The following is a 12974-nucleotide window of genomic DNA, read 5'->3' as shown; positions in this document are numbered from 1 at the left end:
TCTCAATTTTTCTTTATCTTTTTCTTCGTTTCTTTATAAAATCAGCTTTATATTTTCTTGAATTTCTCGAAATATTATTAGATGTCGTTAGGAAAAATGTACTTTTTTCGAAGATATTTTCGCTCGGTTGAAACGTATTTTTGCTTCAACTCGATAAAATAATGTTCCAACTCGTACGAGTAGGATGAAACTGTTGTTTCTCTACTTACAAAAACACAAGGTACGTTAGCGGGGGTTAGTTGCCGATGCGGCGATTCACGGTGGACCGATCACCGCGTGAAAACAAGACCGGTTTGTTTTTGCAAGAGGGAAACTCGATGGAGAGATGGAGCCATGTAACATCCTCGGCATATTTCGTTCCTATAGTTAACGTAAAGTCATCTTTAAAAACGAAAAAGTGTTGTTCCTTGTCGAACATTGTCAAGACAAACTATCGAACTATCAAAGAGAGAGAGAGAGAGAGAGAGAGAGAGAGAGAGAGAGAGCGAATGAAAACGGAAGATTCTATGCTTTATCGAATTTAATTTGAAACCAAAAGATTACATGTAGGTAGAATTGCACCGTAAGAATCTACAATTAACTAACTATACGTTTACTGATAGCTTCGTAAGCGTGTATTTTTTATGAAAGCTATGGGAAATGCTTTTATGCCGTCTTGGCGCGGTACGCCAATTAGAAAATCTAATTACGGTTATTATTAAATTATATTTCCGCGCTACGTTTCGTTCCGCTACCGAACTTTTCCAATTTCTTTTCTTCGGAAAAAAAGAAGGTCGTAGATTAAATCTTACACGCAGTAGCATAAATTTTAACGGAAGAACGCAACGGAGTAACGTTTATTAGTAAAAGAAAACGTTTGTATATTTTTTATTCGCGGGACGAACGTGTCAACAAGACGAGGGTGATGGAGGAGGGGGAGGAGCAAAGAGAAATGGAAGCGAAAGACAGAGAGAGATAGAGCAGGAAAGCCACGAAAGGATCGTTTCGAGGTTAACGAGGAGGGTCGTGATTCCAGGGTGGCCCCGTATCGGGGGTGGGTCGCGAAAGCGAGGGTGTACTCGTAGCGGATAATGGCGGAGACGGAGAAAGCAATGGTAATGGCGGCCCCAGGGACAGTGCTCGGATTCGAAGGATTGCTCGAGCACGAGGGAACACTCGTTAGCACCTCCTAACTGTTCTGGATCGAAAGCTCGACGTTTATGAATCCTGTCCTCCTCTACGTTCAAATGTTCTTCCCTTCATTCCCTCCTTTCCTCTATTGTTTCACAAAATTCATCTATCTCCTCTTTCCTAATCCTTAAAGTGACTTTGCGAACTCTTATTTCACGAATTGCAACGAATTTTTAGTTGTCATGGTCGATGATCGATTTTTCCTTTTCTTACTCTAACGTTTTTACGCTTGATGCTGGCACTTACCAATCGTCGTTATCGCCATCGCCATTAGTTACCTCGCCTATTGTAACAATTTCATAGAGGTCCTTGCGTTTGTGTAAAACCCCGCAGCGGCCTTGCGTGTCGGAAGACGATAGTCGTCACAGTGACTGTTATATCAAACGGGGTCGAGATCGTGATAACGAGTGGAACATACGTAGGATACACGGTTTACGTACGTACTTTCGTATTACGCAGCCCACTGTCAACGTCGTAAGTAGTAGCCTTTTCTTTTTTCTTCCTACCACCCTTTTACTTTTACCTTTGATCTTGATTTTTTCTTTTTTATTTATTGATTTTAAGAAGTAAATCGTTCAAAGATAAAAATTGTTATTAACAATCGAATAAGAATATTGAACAAATATCTCGTTGAATCTTGGAGAAATGTATCTGAGAAAAATGGAAAGGCCTCGTATAGCGTCCCTCGATCCTACGCCGGTGCGAGGAAGGTGGTACGTATGTAAAGGAAGCCCCAGTTCTAAGTAAGCCGGAACAGCGCGTTCGTGGCCGGGGCCAATCTCAGTCCCGGTTGGCCATTTGGCGTTTCCTCGTTCGAGTGTTCTAGACTAGGTTTATATCTATATATAAACACGCGCGCGAGCGCACTCACATTCACGGAGGCCTTTCGTAGGCTTATCGAAAGAGAGCGGTGAAGGGCGAAGGGTGAAGGGCTAAGGGCTAAGGGCTAAGGGCGAAGAGCGAAGAGCGAAGGGCCTAGCCCCGGCACTCCGAGGCTTCCTAAATGATTAATTACCGATCTCCATCGCGCATACAGATCCCACGCGCGAGCTGGAGGTGGTCGTAAGGGGTGAGTGGGTTGAGTGGGCTGAGTGGGCTGAGTGCGCGGCTTTAAAGTAAGCTCATTACTAAAACGGATGTTCCGTGTTCCGCGTGCCACGGAACGGCATTCGGTTCCCTCTACAGTCGCTCTGCCACTTTGCCGTTTGCGGTCACGACGGAGCCGGGGGGTGGCGTCCTCCTTCGAGATTACGAAAGATGATAACAACTTTGCACGTGGCGTAAACGAAACGTGGGCTGATCGATGCTTGCCAACTATCATCGCTATTTTACCTTTTTCTTTCCCAATCGTTTTCAGTTTTAATGTCAAAGTCAGAGGGTTGTATCTAAAAGATAAGTAGAAGAAGGAGCTTGGAATCTTTAAGCACGATGACTCACGGGATTGGAGTAACCCTAACGATGTATCCTTGAGGGCTCGTTGTAAGCGGGAACTCGATGGTCACGCTAGTCGATTGCATTCTTCTATGCCTTAGCTTGCTATAGATCCTAGAATCACCCAATCTATCCATCATCTTGCTTTTTTGGATGTTGCTTTTCTTGTTTGTTCTCTAGGCGAAAAATTGACTTCACTTCACTTAACCGTTGAGACAACTTAGGACAAGTGAGATCAGCCGAACGTTCGTTAGAAATTCCGCGCAATCATATTCAAGCAAATAATTCGTTAGGCCTTCCTTTCAGCGCCTTGTTCGTTAGTATAATTAAAATAAATTCAAATGAATTTCTTCTTCCCTAACCATAGCTCGCTTTTCTTTGCTGGTACGTGCTCCCTCAGTTCCGTAAGCTTTCTTAAATTCTCTGATTAGTGCAAAAATCCGCTTACAAATTAAGGCATAGCTGCACCGAATTCCCCTGAGAGTTTTCGTCTTGGAAGGAGTCGAGGAAAGAAAAGAGGACGAGTACGATTCTGAGAAAAGAGGAGAAGAAGCGAAAGAAGAAGAAGAAGAAGAGACTCTATGGGATGGTTGCTTTAATATCTTAAGTAAACCTGGCCTAGGGAACGAAGGAAAAAAAAGTAAGTTACCAGACGAAAGTCGTGGGGGGAAAAGAAAAAATGGGCAGCGAGGAGAGGAGTATACGCGAAAACACGAACGACGAATTAAAATACGGGGGACGAGGAAGAGAGTAAACGAATTGTGACTCTCGAAAATCTTACCACTGAGAAAACGGAGATTTTTTTTCTTAAAAGATGAAATATTATTAAAGTTCGTCACTTCTCGCAAACTTAATTATATCTATTTACGTATGTACATGACTCGATTCTTTTGATACCGATTTGTTTGGAGGACTGAGGTTAGGAAGAAAAGAAGGACGAGAAGTAAAAAAAAGAAACCTGGTTTCCTTAATGAGAAGTACAGAGTAAAGCTTTCTTCTTTGCGTCTTGTTTTGCTTCGAAACCCTAACCGCGAATCTTTTGGTGCGAGGGGGAGAATCCAATCGGATTCGCGATTGCCAGTATGGACTTCTCTTGCTGTTTTTGTCCTTTTTTGTCTCTTTTTCTTTTGCTCTTTCCATCTTTTCCCTTTCTTTTTTTTTTTTCGTGGCGGGCAGCCGTCACTGAAATGCTTCTTGTGTAAGTAAAAATCTAAAGTGACTACCGAGATCTAAGTTTTAATTAGTTTATCTTGGCCGCGTGGCCATTGAATATTTATGAGCTATCGCGGCTGCTGGCGTGCAGAATGAACGACAGAGAGAAAGAAAGAGAAGAGAAAGGAAACAGAAGAAGGAAAAGACCCCTTGCCGAAGAGTGTAGATTGGGGAAGATTGAGAACGAAGAGTTAAAGAATGAAATTACAGTCGTGGATGGAATCGTTTGTGATTACTGTCATATCCTGTCATAGTTTACTTTTACCGAATGTATCTGTCTCTTCCGCGATCTTATGCTGCTGACTTTAGATATGCTCTTTCCTTTTTTTTATTTTTTTTTTTTTCAAATTTATCTGGCCCAAGCAGATTCCACTTCTTTCTTATTTTCCGCATAGTAATTTAAAAGCAAAAACGATGACACTCGCACGAGAAATATCGCAGAAAAGCACAAGAAAGAGAGTTGTCTACTGTTCAAGATTACATGTATTCGTGTTCCTCGTGGAATCCAGAGAAAGTCGCAGGAAGCAGGAAGAATCTATAAGTCTATAAATCTGCGACACGGAACGTTGTATGAGGAAGAAGAGGAGGAAAAGAAAGAGAGTAAGGCGTACTTGCAGGGTGCGTTCGATCCCTGGGCATAAATTTATGAGACTCCTTGTAAAAAAAGAAGCAGAATGTCGAGAAATTTTTATTTCAAGCAGCTTTGCGGAAGACGACTTTCAATGTCTTCTCGATTATTACGATCGTCGTTGGATTTTTTTTTTCAGTAAGGTGAGAAAAATTATTGTTATAGCTTTCTTTCATTCTCTCTTTCTTTCTTTTTTTTTTTCCTTGGAGGTTATACTCTATTTGAAAAAAGTCACTTGCAAGTCGGAAGAATTAAAGCACGTACGAGAAAACATTTCGATTGGATTTTCTTCTTATCGAAAACTATTTTTGAATATCGTTGTACTTTTGTGTTTATTCGAGACAAGTTTACATAAACAACGATATCTATAGTGCTTAACGGGACATGTTGGCTTACAAACAGTCTGTCGATTTATATTTACATTTTAATAACTCCTCTTCTCTCCCGTGTCGTTCGATCGAACGGTATTCGCAGACGAAATCGGACACACGTGTGTTGTTTTACATTTCTTATTTTTCATCATCTTTTTTTCTTTTTTTTTCTTCAACGTTTATATTAATAAATATATAGATACGTATCGTTAGGTACTCTATTAGAAAAGAAGAAAAAAGGAAAATATATTGTGCATTTCCTGTTCGAAAGTTCAGCCGTCAATTTGTCAGTGAAGTTACTTTATTATTTTCCGCTATTCTTCGTTGTCGATCCGGTTCACCTCGGCGAGTCACCCCGAAGAAGCGGAACACATGGAGTCAGCCGGAAAGGTAGAAGGGGAGGCGAAAGCATTTAAATTTAAAAGGGACCTAAGTTTGAAGTTTTAAGCAGACCAAAGAAAAAGTTACTCGTATCTCCCTGCGAACAACGTCGGCTCGTATTTGCATAAGAAAAGTGCTCTACGATTCTTTCGATTACACACTTGCCACGTCGTTTCTGAACTTAGCTCGCGCATTCTAGAGAAAACTCTTTTAGTAGAGCCTTTTTTCGAGCGATGAACTTTTCGGATAGATGTGACACCCCGATACCTTCCCATTCAGATACTACCAATACTCTTTTAATCATAACGCTTTTCATTTTTGCTCTTTTTTCTCTCTTTTTTTCTTTTTTTTTCTTCATTTTACATTCAACCGACCGAAGGGATAAATACTTTTGCTCTTGTAAAACAGGGGGTGCTGGGTGGTGCAGGAAGGGACAAACATGCACGCGCGCTCGCATTTTTTTTTCTTTTCTCTTGTTCCCCCGTATACCCTCGCGCTTTTTTTTCACCATTCTCCTTCTCTCCTTTCTCGTCGAATGTACCTATACACCATACCATGTTTTCCGATGGAGGTTGATATTGGCGGTTGATTATCAATTTTCTACCAATTTGGTTCCACTTGTAGCGGCGTCGGCTTTTGTCCCACTAATCACCCCTTGGCTCCTGCTTTCACCCCCCACCGGGTACGGCCGATCCGCTTTGCATATTATGCCACGATATATCTCTAGCATTGTATGCGACTTGCTAGCTCTCACCCTACCTCACGCACACCCTTCTCTAGCACCTTCTCTCAGCGATTTTTTTCGCACCGCTCACACTCGTGGGACGACTTTTTTATCGTCGAAACTTTACCTGTACTAGGAAGTACAACTAGAAGCTTTAATACTTTTTGAATTTACTTATTTCATTGTTGTTTCCCTGGTAACACTGTCAGTATTGGTTGATACAGTGAAAGGATCCTCCGCGAGTCCAAGTACTACATCAATGTAGTTTTTTGTGAATTAACCGGAAGGCAAGCGAATACGCTTGCAAAACAACGAACGGAGGGATCAAACGTGGACGCTTATGGGATCAGCGATCTGAAAACGTTGTGTTGTTTCAGGTGAGCTAGCTCTCACGCGCCACACCCTGCGTTCCACGCTGGTTCCACCCTGCAGCTACCTACCACAGCTCTCCTCGTCACATAGCGTTTTCAAAATTTTCCAATTGCTTTCTCTCTCTCTCTTTCTTCTTTTCCAACGTTGGAACATTTTTATACGGGCAAATGGTTAGAACGCGAATGTATTTTGAAAGAGCTCGTTACCTGTCAATTGTGCTTGCGTTTATCGTTTGTTATATTAATACGACAGATTCACATTTTTAGATTTCAAAATTATACAAATTACTAATTAGATGATAACACGATTGGTGACCATGATCATATGTGACACCAACGGACAGCTGAAGAGAAGGAGCTATTGCTATAATGGGAAAGCTGTGCATACGTGCAAGCGGGACTACTCGCTACTCGCATAAAATTAACCCGTTCGTTCGTTCGTTCGTTTTAATTAACGATATACCGAAAGAAGGAGAGAAAAAAGGAGTGAAAGAACATACCAATTACAAATTCAATCGGATTAATTATTTTTCGTGCAGCTAAGAATTACGGCTAGGAGACTCTTGGGTTGGTTGGTTTGTCAGTACCAAGAGAGATAATAAAACAATGAATTGAACGAAATCGCGGTTCTCGCGATATCAAAAGCGGATTATAGAAACGTGATGTTTGAGGTGGTGTTCTGACCGAAGTTAAGCAGCGTTAAGGCTAACGCGCGGAGAACGGCTTGCTGGTACGATGATGTCTCTATTCGTGATGAAAGAGAGCGATCCGTTAGGTGTGCAAGCGAATGCAACACGTGTGTACGGTTGAATCACGAAGGTAGAAAGAGAAAGAGAGAGAGAAGGAGAGAAAGAGATAGAGGGAGAAAAGTTCATGTGTGCGACTGTGCACACGGGCGCATCGTACGAGCATGCAACGAGCCACGGGTCATGAGGGGTCAGCCAGTCACGGAGTTAATTAGACGCTGTGCTTCGGGAGCTCACGTGGCACGAGGCTCAGATATCAATCGGCTCCTCTCTCGGTAGCTATCCGAGAATGGATGGACCAGGACACGCGCGGTTTCTTTCAAAACTTGATAAACAATGTCTACTGTCGTGTTTTAAACAACATTTCTTTTCGATATTTATATTCTCACGCAAATTACATTTATTTCCTTTATAGAAAAAAGAGAATTTTTCTGTTCTTTTTTCTATTCTTTTTCTTTGCCTTTACCTTAATTATTCCGGCTAATTTACCCTTGTCCATTTGCTTTTCAAGATAGGAAAGCACCGAGTTCTTCTACCTATTCTCTCTTTCCGCTCATCAAGTAACAAAATATCCTGTGGCTATTCGCCTTACCTTATACCATGGTGTCTTTAACGTGTAAGACAATCCAGACTGCCTATCTACAATTAGCCAGTTACATTTATATGACCCGATTACGTTAGTCTGCCAACTCTGTTAATTCCGTGAAGCCTGTTACCAAAATCCGAAAGCTTTAGCAGTGCTTCTTCGAGCATATCTATACAATGCAGTATTGCCGTTGTGTGTTATCTCTCCAAAGTTTTTTCTATTTCTTTTTTTATTTCTCTCTCTCTCTCTCTTTCTCTCTCTGTTTCTTTTGAATCCTCCAAATATGTATATTGCGACGATGCGTCGACGATGTGTCGTCGATGCGTGTACACTCACACGGCGATAGTTATGTGAAAGTAAGAGAACCAGAGGGATCTACAGGACACTTCGTTAAGGGCCATGATAACGAGCACAGAAGGATTCGAAGAACGTCGAATCTCGCTTTCTCGGATTCGCTTTAGTAGTTAAGGGGTTCGCTTACGCGTTCCTACCAGAAGCGCGCGAAATGTATATATTATACGTGCTATACTCAGAGACTACTCGGAAAGAGATGCACAAATGAAACGAGAGAGTGAGTGAGAGAGAGAGAGAGAGAACGGGAGATATAGATACTCGTAGAATCGCGAAATGAGAGGAAGAGGAAGAGGACGAACCGTGACGGAGGGTTCGGGCGTAGGTCTACCGCCCCTGCTGGCTCGTTCGAGATGGAAGCAATAGGGATCAACTAGTATGCAAATCGCATGTAAATATCGCTCACTCTCCTGGTACTGAACCGAGCGAACCCTCTCTCTCTTTTCCTCCCTCACTCTCTCTCTTCTGCTCTCTTTGTTTGCATCTCTCCGTGGACTCTCTCTTTCTCTCGTTCTCTTCTTTACCCTCTTCTTGTTCCTAGGTAGAGGAGGAACAAGAAGAAAAGAAATCAAAGCCGAGGACAAAGCGAACGTGGACGAGATCGTGACGGAATTCTTCGTCGTGTTCTCGAAGCACCCTCTCCTCCCCCTACTCTTCCTACTCCTTCACCTCCTCCGCTCCTTTAGCCTCCTCCTCCTCATACTTTTACTTCTCTTCTTTGAGAAGAGAGCACCATCGAGTCAAACCTCGCCTTTCCCCATCGACATTTATTTTTTTTTTCTCATTTCTTTTCTTTCTTTTCTTTCGTTTGCTGGTTTTCCACTTCTTTCTTTTTCTTTCTTTTTCTTTCTTTCTCTCTCTCTCTCTCTCTCAATTTCTCTCTTTATTTCCCTCTCACTTTTGATTCCTTACAAACGATACAATAACGTTTAGTTAGAGAATATAACGATACTATTTCAATTGACGGCCTTGGTTCTTTTGTTTTATTAACACGATAAGTCACGCTTGATCTCTGCTCGACTTTGTTTTCTTCAAAGTCATTCAAGATACTAAGTAGTTATTCGTTTCGGGAAGTTCTTAGTTTATAGATGTTATTAAGACGTAGTACGTCACAAGTATGTTTTTTCTTTTATTTCTACACGTGAAAATGAAAATCTTTATTTTACAATAAGATTAACATATCCTCCATACACGTATTTTATACATACATATGTATATACATATGTAATTATGCTAATGTGCGATTATTTTTCGTAAGCGTTTAATGATATATCAATGTTTAAAAGAGTGCCTATAGAATTATCATTAAACAAGGAATATAATGAGCAACGATAAAAGAGAGATGTTTAAACCCATTAGAAATGAGTTTAAAATTAGACTAATTGATTTGCATCATGTGCATTACGATTGTCAATCGTAAATGTAGATGTCATTCTCGACAACTGGGACACAATTGAATTTCTTCCGTAATCATTCTAGTAATCCTATCGCTCGTAAGTTTCCACAGTTAGTCAAAGTTTTCCCTCCTATCGAGTGGTCTCTTTACGTAGAACTTAAAGTTAGAAATTGTAGAAGAGGTGGCTTTCGTTGATATAACTTTTCCTCGTAAGAATTTCGAAAAGAACTTGGGCAAAGCTCGCAAGAAATTAATGCGAGCCGAGTATTAGCCATGGAATTATATGATGACTTTTGTCTTATTTAGGACCAACTGGCGTGTGCTGCGGTTCGAGAAAGCCGTGGATGGTATAACGGAGAGAGAGAGAGAGAGAGAGAGAAAGAGAGAGAGAGAGAGAAAGAAAGAAAGAGTAAGAGGGTGAGTCAAGTAAGACCTCTCTAACTCCAGGTATTTTCATCCTATATTCTCCTACCTTCATCCCCCTTCTCTACTAGCAGCAGGATTACTTGGAGAGACCCGGAGAAGTTCTCCCTTTCTTACCTTTCCGCTTCTTCCTTTTCCTCTTCCCTAGATTCTGCGCCTTCCTCTTTTCTTCGTCTGTGAATTCGGCTCTCTTACCCTCTCTACATTACCATTCTCAAAATTCTCGATAAACCGGGGCTTCCTTCGTGACGTTTTGCTCCTGACAGGAGACTACAGACCTTCTACTTTTCTCATCCTCTTTCATCTCTTATCCTTCTTTTCGTCCTTACCCAAGGCTTCCACCGTATTTCGAGAGTCAACGGAATAATGACGAAACTGGATCTTCTTTTCGTGTTATTAAATTCTTTTCTGCGTTTCTTTTTCCTATGAAACGAAAAATAAATAAATTTAAAGAGTGCCCTATAATAGATAAAAATAAAAATAAAAATAAAAATACATACTGCGATACAATACAATAAAGCGATGAAAGAAAGGAAAGAAGAATATTACATATTTTGTATAGTTTTGATATTTTGGAGTGCATGCGATCCTTCTATTCGTTTATATCTCCAAGTGTACGTTTTAATAATGTCTTTTTTCTCTAATATTGACGAGGAACAAGGAAGAAGTTTAACGAAGATTGTACCAGATACTTTTAATTGCTATTCCCCCTTCCGTCGGCTTTCACGAATCTGGAAAATGAAGGTGGGGAGAGTGGTGGAGGTTCACAAACCGTTCTCTCCATCCCTATTCCACTCTTCTATTCTCGATCGTCGTCTCCTCTCTGCCCGTTACCACCCTTCCTCTTCCCTTCGTTCCTCATCCTCCTCGAGCCGCCTTTTTATCTCGTAAACCCTCGTGATTTTATCGTCCTTGTATCCTCTCGACTCCCGTCCGTCGAAGAGGTTTGTTATTTCAACGGCGGATAGGCGACAAAGGAATTAATCGGGTCGTTCCCCACCCCCTACCCCACCCTTCTCTTCTCTCCTCTCCTTCTCCCTGCCCCGCCGTCTATGCGACCGACGACGTTAGCTCGCTCAAGTGTCGTTAATTAAATTGAAACGTTAAAAAACGGGAGATAAATTGAAACGACGTGTATAGCAAGCCAACCCATTCTATTTTTTTTTTCAGTCTTATAACTCTTCATACTTTACTTTTCGAATTTTTAAAATTATTTTCAAAGATTCACTTATTTTCAAATCAGTTGGGAAAATATTTCGAGGGTAAATATCCGTCATGAGAGAAAAAAGTCGGGCAGAAGGGGGTAGGGGAGGGGAGGGGAGGGGAATGACAAAAAGATCGATGCGATTTTCCTGGAGGATCCTAGAGGATTCACGAGAAAAGAATAACGTTGAGCTAGTACAGTTCGCACCACGTGGAGTCAGGGTGAATGGCTGTGGCACCATGCCGTGCGAGAACGTTCTATATGACGACGGGGAAGGCTTATGATGGTTACAATACAAAGTCCAAAAATCAAAACACATTAATCTCGGCCACGTGTCGACGACTCACCATCGGTGGTAAAAAACACCACCATTTTTCCCGCCCTGATCATCTCCACCAATGAGCCACGATGAAGTTCACTAACAATAAATGTAATGACACATTACTTTTCAAGCATTATATTTGTATTATTTCAATTCAATTTTAATTTTTACCTGCATAATAAGCATTGAATGATTGTAACAGGTAAAATGTAGCAGATCTAATTTTTTTTTATTACTTTAGTCATTTGTTAAAATCATTAATTATAACATAACGTCAGAAAAATGTCAGACATAATATACGAGACTCAATGAAAATAGAAGAGAGAGAGACGTATTCTTTTGCGTCCAGGCACGTACGCAGAAGATACATGCTTTCGCTTATCTAATTCAATTTGGCAATATCATAGCCATTGAGAGAATAAATGATCAGCAAGTAGATATGAAGTTATCTGGTCCCGCGGGACGCGTAAATTGCCATTATCCGCTGTTCTCAACGGTGGAGGAGACTGCCCGCGGCTTTTTAGGGTCCCGTGCCAAAGATCTTCATTATTAATTGCTTTTGCTAATCAGCGAATCGCCTATGACCGTTATTATTTATGTATTTATTTCTTTTCATTTATTTTTTTTTTTTTGTGGAATAACGAAATTTGAATTTTCTTGATTTATTTTCTACGCTCGCGACATTTTCAATTAGCATAGAAAAGAATCATTCGAGTGGTAAGTATAAAGAAATAGTTGCTAGATGTTTTTGGATGCAACGGATCCAAGTGCATAACTGTCGTAAAATCGATTTGACGGATATACGCGTTTGTTCCGCGATCACCCCCGATGCTCTCTGGAAAGCAGGGGAATGAGTTTTGAAAAGTCCAACTGGGAGTAGAGAGGATGGCTTGACTGTGACGCGCTTTCGAGGGGTGCCAATAGAAAATCGTGGCGGTGAGAAGGGGTGCGAACAATGCATCGGAGATTTAGCGTGACACCGATGGTGTAAAACCAGCCTACGTGAAGTCTTTTTCTTTCTCTTTTTTTTCGATCTAATTTATTTATTTTCTTAGAGCAAAAGGAAGACAAATCTTTAAATATCTTGTGAATATTTTGGGTATATTTTAGTGGTTGGAATTGTAATCAGTGGTCGATAAATTTTAGACACGTTCTACTAAGCATTCGCGACTAGTACACAAATCTCCTCCGGCAAATACGGCGCTCCTGAAGGATAAAGCAAAGGGGGGTGGCTGGCTGGCAAGGCTACGTTACCTCTCCCTTCGAGTTGCCCCGATCGAGCGTGAAAAACAGAGGGGTCCATTGTAATCTCGTCCTGTGGCTAATGCGACTGTCGTCGGCGTACGAACCGGCTGCAAAGCGTTTCGTCTTTGGCGACATTAGTCAACGGTCGTTTAGCTCAAAATCCTCGTTCGGGGCGTCAGTTAGTGTAGTAGAGTCGATGGTCGATAACTTTTTTCAGCTGTCTTGTTCTCGCGTCATAGTTGATGACGAAAAAATAACTTTAAAAATACGATTTTTAATGAAGAAAAAATGGTGTTACTTGTTTTCCAAGTTGCATATAAATGGCGTTCTCCGTGTACAAAGGGTTGTCTTCCGTCGGATCTCCGTGGGAGCTGACGCACTCTAGTTGAGCCATCATAATCTTCCGCTACACG

At 41.3% G+C, this 12974-nt stretch overlaps 1 protein-coding gene across 1 annotated transcript in view; it reads right to left on the bottom strand.

Annotated features, from left to right (window-relative positions):
- Positions 1-10289: 10289 nt before the first annotated feature.
- The window catches only part of LOC107068774 (uncharacterized), an 82070-nt gene continuing 79385 nt past the window's right edge, over positions 10290-12974 (bottom strand). The window contains exon 3 of the transcript XR_016176291.1: positions 10290-10521. The gene's annotated coding sequence lies outside the window, so the exon portion shown is untranslated. The remainder of the gene's footprint in view (positions 10522-12974) is intronic.

The sequence above is a fragment of the Polistes dominula genome, unplaced genomic scaffold, assembly GCF_049000335.1.
Source record: "Polistes dominula isolate Pdom_NZ unplaced genomic scaffold, Pdom_raw_medaka contig_28, whole genome shotgun sequence".
Classification (NCBI taxonomy): domain Eukaryota; kingdom Metazoa; phylum Arthropoda; class Insecta; order Hymenoptera; family Vespidae; genus Polistes; species Polistes dominula.
This window is presented reverse-complemented; position numbering and strand designations above follow the sequence as displayed.